Source organism: Tursiops truncatus, chromosome 16 (assembly GCF_011762595.2).
Source record: "Tursiops truncatus isolate mTurTru1 chromosome 16, mTurTru1.mat.Y, whole genome shotgun sequence".
NCBI lineage: Eukaryota > Metazoa > Chordata > Mammalia > Artiodactyla > Delphinidae > Tursiops > Tursiops truncatus.
The window spans coordinates 69,304,506-69,314,715 of record NC_047049.1 but is presented as its reverse complement, the minus strand read 5'-3'; the positions used below and the strand labels follow the sequence as shown (position 1 = coordinate 69,314,715).

Here is a 10,210-nt window from a genome sequence, read left to right as displayed (position 1 = left end):
AAGTCTCAAAAACTTGAGTAAAATAAGAGAAGCAGCTATTTGTTAACTTCATTCATTCATTCATTCATTCAAATATTGATCTGTGCCTGGCCTTTTAAAGTTTCTGATCAGGTAAGAACACATGAGGGGAAAAAAACCATTATGTTCAAAGAACTTCACTGGCTCTTCTTGTCAAACTCTCAAATCACTGGTTTGTAACCTCTTAGAGGGGAAGGGTTGCAGACTTCTCAGTGAAATTGTTGAAACTATGAACCTTCAAAAACATAAAAACCTAAGTTCAGGCAAACACAAATTCTTTACATGCTACTTCAAAGGTTTCAGGTGTTCCTAAAATTTACCTAAGGACACATGCTTAAGAACCACTGCTCTAGACCAAAATCCTCCTAATTAATTAGCTGCTGACACTTCATGCCCAGTCAGTGCCATACTTCTCCCATCCTCAGCATTCACTTTAACACCGTACACATCCGTGATGTAAAATTGTGGGATGAAAACACTAATTTGAGTAACACAGATACACATCAAAACATTTGCTAAATTCGCTACAAGTTCATTGCTCTATTCCTGGACAAAATACACTCTCAAAAACCATAGCCATTCAATAGAATGAGTGGAAGAGCAGTTTCTCTCTTCATATAGGTTAAACACAAATTTCTAGGTGCCCAAGTAATTTTAAAGGCCTTTAAAAATCATTTTAAAGACAAAGTTACAATTTCAATGACAAATAGTACAATTTTTCTCCAAGGAAGTAAGAAAGAAAAAACATCAACATAAGTTGATAAAATCAATGAGTTCTAGATATTTTGCCTAAGACAGCAGATTGTATCCTATTTGGAACCTTTGTTTTCACTCATTTCCCCGATCCAAGCCAGTGGTACAGCTTCTACCCTCATGGCTATGGCCTCGGCCCAGACTATACCCTATGACCCGGAAGTATGGAAAGGATCCCTTGCTGGCAGGTCACTGTTTCTACAGCAGATCAACATCACCTTGCTCCAATCTATGGAGTCGTGGCACAACTTGTCCCTGTCAGATCTCAGCATGCTGACCTCACTGAGCTCTATGCTCATGACCTCTCAATCTGGGGAAGGGCCTTTGGGGGATCCAGGAATAAAAAATGGAGGCAGATTCTGCATGTGAATGATAGCTCTCACCATGCAAAGTCTTCATGTTGAACAATTTCAAAGAAAGAGAAGCATTTTCCTCTAACATATTAAATGTTCCTATATAAAAATCAATTGGCTTTGACAATTTCAATATCCACTAAGTAAATCAAATCTAATATAGGAAGACAAACATCTTGGTGAACATTAAGACATCAGTGAATCATATATCTGATGCAATTAAGGAATTGTGGGGTTTTTATTGTTAATTTTTTAGGTGTGGTACTGGTGATTTTTTTTTTTTTAAAGGAGCACTTACCATTTACAAACATATACTGAAATACTCATGGATGAAATGATGTCTTGGATTTGTTTCAAGTAACCTAGAGGGCAAGGGAATGCTGAACTATGGATGAACTAGATGGGTCAGAAGTTGATAAACTATGAGATTCTACTTGGGGGTTTATTGTACTATTCTCTAGATTTTTTTACAAAAAAGAAACCACCCAAATGAATAATATGTGGTCTATCCATACAGTGGAATGTTATTTGGCCGTAAAAACAGTTAGGTACCAATACGTGTACAACATGGATGAAACATGAAAATATTAGGCTGAGTGAAAGAAGCCAGGACAAAGGACTACACATTGCATGATTCTGTTTGTAAGAAATGTCCAAAAACATTGTCCAGAAACAGAAAGTGGAGTAGTGGCTGCCTAAAGCTGCAGAGGATGTGGAGATGTGGGGGTGATGGCTAAGGAGAGCAGGATTGCTTGAGGGGGTGATAAAAATGTTCTAAAATTGATTCGGTGATGGATGCACAACTCTATGGATAGACGAAAAGCTATTAAATTGTACACTTAATAAAGGAGACGTGGGGAACAATTTAGAAAATCTGAATATCAATTACGTGTAAAGAAGTAGCGTTCATTTTGTTCGAGGGGATAATGGCATGATAGATATGTAAAAAAAAAATGTCTTATTTGTTTATAATAGCATACTGAAATATAGAAGGCTAAAACATTATGTTGTCTTGGATTTGCTTTAAATCACCCCTCCCCCCAAATAAGTAATATGGCAAAATGTACATAGTTGTTATATCAAAGCAATAGGTATATGGGATTCATTATTTTGCAGAAAAAAAGTAGAAAAAAAAGAACTTAATGAGATATGGGGAAAGTAGATATTTTGTACCAGAATGATTATTCCCATATGAACCTTGCTGTTTTCCACAGAATACTAGTTCCGTGTTAACGGTTACTGAAAATGGTATTATACGGTCAAATAAGCTTGAGAAACACTGTGAAGAAAGACTGTAAAACTTTTCAGCATCCTTACTGTGTGAAGGTACAAGGTGAGTCTCCCAAATTGAGGATACACTGTGTATCCCAAAAGTATTTTCCCGTGTACACGCTATTTACTAGATAATAAAAGTGGCGAGACGGCAAGATCATTCTGTAAAATATAGCCTATCACGGTTGGTAACTGACCTGTCTTTTTGCAAGCATCCTGATCTCACACTAGTAACCAGTCCTTCAATCCAGAGGCAGGAAACTAATAACAGACTAGCTCAATTTTTTCAAATTTCTCAAACTTCCATTTATTTGAAAATTTTTTTGTATGGCCTGGAACAAGCTATAGTTCAGACCAGCGGTGCCCGGTCTGAATCATATATTGGATATTGCAGAACTTTAACCCCACCCAGTTCCTAAAGTTCTCACTCCATGTGTTCAACAGGAGGACCTGTGATGTTGGAGTACGTGGTTTTGGTTGACCAAGCCAGGGATCCAGGCTTCACAACTCCTGTGCTCCAAGCCACTCCAGTCCTTCAGAGTATAAAGCACATCCATGGCGCAAACAGGTGGACAAATTCAACGTCCATAACCCCCTAGAAATGACATCATCGCCTCACGCTACAAACTATGCTGTCAATCACGGGGTGAGGACCTTGAAGTACTATTCTAGGAACCACACCTTTGCCTTCAGCTTCCCTGATCTTTTGGTGACCCCCTTAGCATTCAAGGCTTTTCTGAAGAAGCAGCACAGAACTTGAACTGGAAATGAGTTGTCACAGTTCTAGATGCTGCAGTTCACTCAGCTGTAATAAAATACACCTAAAAGATACTGAATCTTACGTACATTCAAATTTGCTTCAAGGATTCCAAGAACAGATATAAATAATTCAATTTTCACATTAAAACCGAGAATCAACTAAACTGATCCTTCACGGGAAATAACTGTGGAGGCCCTCTAGACACACCATTGCGTTACAGGGTTAAAAGTGCTGGGTCTAAAATCAGATGGCATTCAAAGCTCAGCTTCACCGTGTGTTACCTACAGGACCTGGAACACCTTAACTAACCTTTTGAATCCTCAATGACCCTCCTGAAAAAGGGACTCTAATAGTACCTACTTCTAAAGCTTTTGTGAGGACTAAATGAAACGATAGGGAATGAATAATAGTATGAAGTGTTTAGTACACTGTTTGCACATGGGATGTCTCAATGTTAGCTGTCACTATTTGCTTTTATATAGATTCCCACATTTATATTATTCAAAAATTAGTGTTCTACTAAACACACTTGAGGATAACATTTATTTAAATAAAATCAACTTCTGTCCTCAGTGTCAAGCACAGTACCCCTTATATGGTAGGTGCTCAAAAGTTTATTACTGAAGATGATAATGAATGATCAAAACAGTCTTCTAAGCCTATAGAAAAGTCTTGTAGGAGTTTTTGAGCTGGTGGCAGACAGGAAGTCCCTTCTCATCCCACTGAGGATTCGAAGTGCATCCCTCTAAACAGAATTTGAACACATTTATCTAAATAAAGGTTAGTATGGGGAACTCCCTGGCGGTGCAGTGGTTAGGACTCAGCACTTTTCACTACCCTGGGCCCGGGGTCGATCCCTGGTCAGGGAACTAAGATCCTGCAAGCCTCGCGGTGGCACGGCCAAAAAAAAAAAAAAAGGGGGGGGGGGTTAGTATGTTACTGAAAAGAACATCATGACCAAATTCCATACTATACTGGCATCAGAATTTCTTTGAATCTGATTATTATATTAAGCCACATTCCAATGAGCCCAGAGTGTCTTAAGGGGAAAATAATTACTCAATTACTAGTAGTTGGCAGATATCCCATTAAAAAAAAAAAACAACTTTAAACTTGCCTTTGCATTCCTCATTTCAATACCAGTTAAATCAAAAGTGGATTGTGATTAAAATGGAGGCATTTTATGCACTAGCATTTACAGTATCCATTTTCTAAATTACATTCTGTTTGGTCTTGTTTAACAGAAGGTTTAGTTGTTCTTGGTTTTTCCTTTCCACATGAATTACATTTTAAACCTTTCTTTTTCCAGTGAGAAAAGTATTAAAGTGCTACACATGCCCCTAAATGACATATGATCTATGGATGACTTCACTTCTCCTCATTTACAGACTTTACATTCGGAAACTACTTAAATGGAAAAGACTGCTTAAAAACTGACCTCTTTGCTTAAAATGTTCAAAGAACACAGAAGTTCAAGAAGTACAAGTTTGTTTCAAATTCAGAAGCACACAAATAATGATTTGATTTAAAAGTTATGTATTTCAAGAAAAGTCACAATAAAACAGCTTTAATTTGAAGTCATTCTTAGAATTTTGGAACATCTTTCTGGGTTGGACTTAGACTATAGTGTACAAAGAAGAGAAATGTTTTTTTTAGTAAGTTCAAAAATGTTTTAGTGGTCAGCCATGTAGTATTCAAGCTTGCAGTGGCCTGGGGGAATGAGATCCATGGTTTCTTCCTAGATTTGCCAAATACTGGCTGTATTACTAGCATTGGTCACAAAGTCTCCCCAGGGTTCAGTTTCCTCATCTCTAACACAGGGGATTGGACTAAATGACCTCTGAAGTCCCCTTCAGTGCTATAACCCTGTGTTGGAACCAAATAGATTATGGGAAAATTAAATCACTGTGATCTGAAAGGAATGTGAAAGAAGTTTTGATAGTAAAATACTCTGAAATACCCAAACCTTATTGGATGAGAATTAGGCTATAATACAAACAACATCTGGATGTGATTGTTAAAAATCAAATGCAAAAGGGGAATCCAAATTATGTTAGATGTTACCCTGACTAACATCAGAACCTTGGGAAAAGAAACAATTTAAAAGAAAAAACAAGACAAAAATGGCCCATAAGAAGAGTGGTTACTATAAACTAGGGTATATTCAAAATAGGGGAAATGACACTGAATTCAAGGGAACTGACAAAGCCAGGAAGGTCCAATACTCCAGCAATATAACCCTTCATGTTGGGCCTGACTGACTTCATAATGTTTTACCCTAAATATAATACAAATTTGTATCTCCATGAAAGTCTAAATGATAGGCATCACCCAGACAAGAGTTCTGTCTTAAAAATGTTAAATTAGATTTACTGCATTTGTCAGCCGGTTAAGCATTTTTATCTACCCTTTCCAGTAAAAACAGTCTTAGTGGTTATGGCTATTAAATGTTCCCAAATTAGATGGGAACATATTCACTGATGGGGTTTAAATATTTGCTGAAATTTTCTTTGTTCTAAATTGACAAAAATTGAAAATCTCCCTGGGGCCATTTTTATCCATGCATCACTCAAAGTTCCCCAACAGCAGAATCTTTTGAGGCATACAGCAAGTCAGAACCTCAGGGCTGTGGAAAACAAAGGTAATGATAAAAATAGTGAAAACAACTACTACTCCTACCATTTACTGGGGACCTAATGTATAAGCCCACCACATACCAAGATGTATTAGGCGGGTGTTATCTCTGTATTAGAGTCGAAGAAACTTAACTGAAGTTCAAAGATGTTAAGTAACTTACCTAAACTCATGGCCCTGGTAAGTAGCAGGGCTAGAACTTTAACCCGAGTCGACCAGTCCATGCTCACTCCACTATGCTGTGCGGGCACTGACAGAGGCAGACAGGACATGAAGTCATATACGCATGTAAAATGTGTGTGTGTGCGCGCGCACGCCCATGGGCACAGGCCCGTTTCTCGGCAATGAGAGCCCACCGCTTGAATCAACTTCTTGTAAAGTCCCATGACCCCCAAAGAATTAATTACTCCAGCAGTGAATCCAGCAGCAGATCCTGGCTGGATACTTCACTTGGGGAAAAAAAAAAGAACTACATTAGAAGTTCCCGTCTAAATTACTTCATATATGTTACCATCTGCAAACTTCGTATGTGCACAGTACTTGAAAATGTACACAGCTCTTTTCTCATCCTCAGAGCCTTTCCAGAATCTCCGTGTTTTCACGGGCAAGGCATGCAGGCTCTCAGAGCCTCTGCTCTCTCCCTCGGTGGGGTCTCCCAAGTTCCCTTTAACGCTAACCTTCTGAATTACTGAGGTCCCTGCCAAATGCTCTAGAAAATATTACAGAATTCAAGCAAGAATTTCCCAACCCTTTCTGCTGCCCACCAAGGAAAGAAAGAACTTGAAGTTCCATTGAAATAATATTTTAATGGGTGGGTTTAAAAAAAATAAAAGTAAACTCAATCCCTTTCTCCCTGATTAGAAACAGAGTGATTCTAAAGTAATTGCAAACTACTGTCCCCACCCCAAAAAATATGATTTCCCTTTCCAGGCCACTAAAGGATCCAACTATTCAAGAAAACACTCTTGTTCCAACAACTGTCCACCAAAACGGAATTGCAATATTGGCAGATGCCTAATTTATGAATCTGCTTAGTCTCACGTTTCTCTGACCCTTTCCAAGGTATTTGTTAGATATCTATCTATCCTTCAGGCCCTGTTCAATTTCCAAAAATAGTCAGATATTTCACTACAAAGTTTAAACATGCCAAATATACACAAATCTTATCACAGTTGCTAGCCCAAAAAGAGGGGGAGGGAGGCAAGGGGGAGGAATGGAAGGGAGCATACAGAATGTATACTGTAGGATTACGGAGTCCTCCTAAGTCTTCTGGAGGGAGAGAGTGAGAAAAAGAAAGAGAGAAAAGAAGAGACAGGGAAAATTATCTTGGATAACCTGGAACAGCTGGAGATCACAGCTAACAAGGAAGTAAAGCAGGCAAATGATTCCATTGGAAAGATCTCCTTGGAGTTATTCTAGTGCCTTTCCTCCACCTGTCCTATAGTGCAGCGTGGTGGTACATGCCTTGGGGCAAACGTTCAGGTTTGTGGCCCTACAAAAGCTATGACCACCTGCCTACTTTCCTATTTGTTCTATAGCCAAATTAAACAATTAAATCTCTACACCCTACTTGTCCCTTGCACATCCCAATAAATCAAACTCCTCCAAAAGCCATTCCAGATTTCCATCTTGGGAAGACAGAAATCAGCTCTTAAGTGGCCTGTGTCAGGGCTTCCTTGCTTCTCAGCATGTCAGAAACATGAGGAGCATCTTTCGGCATAGCATCTACCAATGACCACTGAACATTTTCAATGGGAGGATTTTGACTCTCATGCCTTTTACAGGCCCTTAATTGACTCTCTTTAAGTGAAAAGCAAAGCAGACTAATTTAGATCTTAAACAAATTCTAATTATTATCTCTTAACAGCAGGACCCTCCTTTTAGGCTCTCCCTTGAGGTGATACCTCTAATCTAAGTCATGGTCCCTGCTTCAGCCCCTCACTCAAATACGTCATTCATTTTCCTATATAAACTTCCCTAGATGCTGTCGTCTCATGTTTCTGGGCTGTTTATAAAAACAGATAAAGGAAATGACTCCTCACTTTGTTCTTTTACCCATATGGCATAGATGTGTCTAAGAATGGAAGTCACAGGTCCCATGGGCAGAGAACAGAGGAAGGGAGAGAGACTGATTTATGATGGTCAAAGTGTGGGATTGTGCGGGAAGATAAGCGAATAAAGCAATCTCTTGCATGCGCCTTGTTCTCAAGGATGATTAAAAATAAACAGCTAATCTTTTCTTCTTTCTGCTTGAGTGAAAGACTTGTACTGACACGTGGGTGGAGAGGGAGGCCATTTCTTCTCATAAGCACCCTTGAAATCAAATTAGTCAAAACAAACGTTCATTGAATATTTACCATGGACAAGACTATTATTAATTTCACCTTCTGGACTTGAACTAGTTCAGATTTACCTAATGTTTTCCTAATTTGTGTCTCTCTTCTTATCACTTCTGGATTTTCTAACCTAGAATCTTGCTCAGCTCCTATTTTCCCACGTAATTGTGTGATAATTGTAAGATTAAACATTTGCCGTAAGTCATCAAAGCTGTTTCCCCCCATATGTTCATTGGGTAGTCGCCGCAGCACATATTTACCAAGCTACACACCATGGTTCCCTGCACACCCCTTTTAACTAGCAAGCTGATCTACTGTGTGAGTCCAGAGCTCTGTGCAAGCCTCAAGGGACATGGGACTCGTCTGCTCAAAAGTTTTCTCTCAATGCCCAGGCCTCCACAACTTTAATAACTGTCAACTTAATGGTGAGCCTGGGTCTTGAATTTCACTTCTGTTCTTCACAACCACAGGGATATTAATAAACCAGCAACCCAGTAGATGTATATTAAATAGACTTGATTCATTCCTCTTCTAGATGTTTTTCTTTCTCAGAAGCTGAGTTCATTTTCTCCCTTTTTTAGCTGGTATATAAAATTGACTTTTGTCTCGCTTCATGGCTGTTATTATCTGAGATTTGTCCAACAAGAATAGCCCAGCTTCACAAGAGAAAGGATAAATCCCTCGGGTTACGTGTGTGTGTGAGTGATATTATTATTAGATAAAAATAAACATATATAATAAACAAGCAAACAATCAAGAATAAATAAATAACAGTTCTGTGGTGGACCTGGCGAAGAAAACACATTTAAATGGCAGGCAGTGGAGCTGCAGGATGGAGAATGAAAAGAGCCAGCCACCTCCCTCTGAGCCTAATGTGAGCAGAGAGTCACGGTGAGGGTTAAATGAGATAATACGTGTAAAGTGTTTGGAAGGGTGCCTAACCCACAGCAAGTGCTCAGTCAAGGTTAGCATTACTGTTGGATTTTGTGCGCTCACTATGTGTCTGGCACTATGGGAGATGCTGGGGTGGATGGGGAATCAGGCCTCATGGAGGTCACAGGGTAATGAGCAAAAGAAATGTGGAACAAAATGTATGTAAATGAAAAATTTCAAAATCGGACAGGTCACGTGACAGGATCAACAGAATGCGGAGAGAAAAAAGAGTGTGCAGGTACTCCTTTCCATAGAGCGGGGAAAGGAGGTCTGAGGAGGAGACACTTACACTGGTTTGCGGACCTTAGCTAGGAAAGTGCCTTCACCATGACCTCTTGTGTTCCTTGTCCGAGAAAAGAAAAATGCTGTCTTCCCCTCTCCTTTAATTATACCATCCAAGTTACACATGAGCTCTATTTCCTTAGTTACAATTCCATATAAACCAAGCACAGTCCTCAGTTATCCCTCTATTTTTTCCTAACTAGTGATTAAGTACTATGGGTTTTGGCATCAGACAGATCTGAGTTGAAATCCCACTTACGAGCTGTGTGCCTTTGGCCATTTTCTTCATCTGTAAAGATGTGGAAAATAAAATCGCCTACTTCACAAAGATGGAGTTAGATAAGTGAAATAATTTGCGTAATGCCATTATCACAGTTACTGACAGAGCAAGTGCTCAATAAATAGGGAGTATTTATAATAAAAATCAGACATTTTCGATTATTCAGAAACTTTAAGTGGGTTTATTATTGAACAACCTTGGTGATACCGCCTTTTGTGTTATTCCTGATTATACTTATTTCACCTTCATCAATCCAAGCTCCTTCAAAAAAAAAAAGAAAGCAAGCAAGCTCGAAACTCGTATGCGTATATATTCTTCAAGCTGCTTAACTAGGAACCTAACTTGTGGACACCTTGAGGAGCTACATAGATCTCAATTGGTTGTTTTCTTTATGTGGCTGTCAATCTCCCCAGTATCACCAAGGAGTTGCTGATCACTAGAAAAATCCATGCCATTGTCCACATAAATGCTAACCGTTTCCAAAAACCAAGATTGCAAAAAGCAAGGGAAAGGGATCATTCTCTCTGCCAACTCGTTTCATGGGAGGACAGCTCAACTTCTTCCAGTTTCGTTAGGATGACAACATACT

At 39.1% G+C, this 10,210-nt stretch overlaps 1 long non-coding RNA gene across 1 annotated transcript; it reads left to right on the top strand.

Moving 5' to 3' along the window:
- The first annotated feature begins 1,184 nt into the window (after positions 1–1,184).
- On the top strand, positions 1,185–4,705 carry LOC141276757 (uncharacterized). Its single transcript, XR_012326749.1, has 3 exons — positions 1,185–2,457; positions 2,841–3,042; positions 4,466–4,705. It is a non-coding gene; the product is annotated as an uncharacterized lncRNA (long non-coding RNA).
- The last annotated feature ends 5,505 nt before the right edge of the window (positions 4,706–10,210 follow it).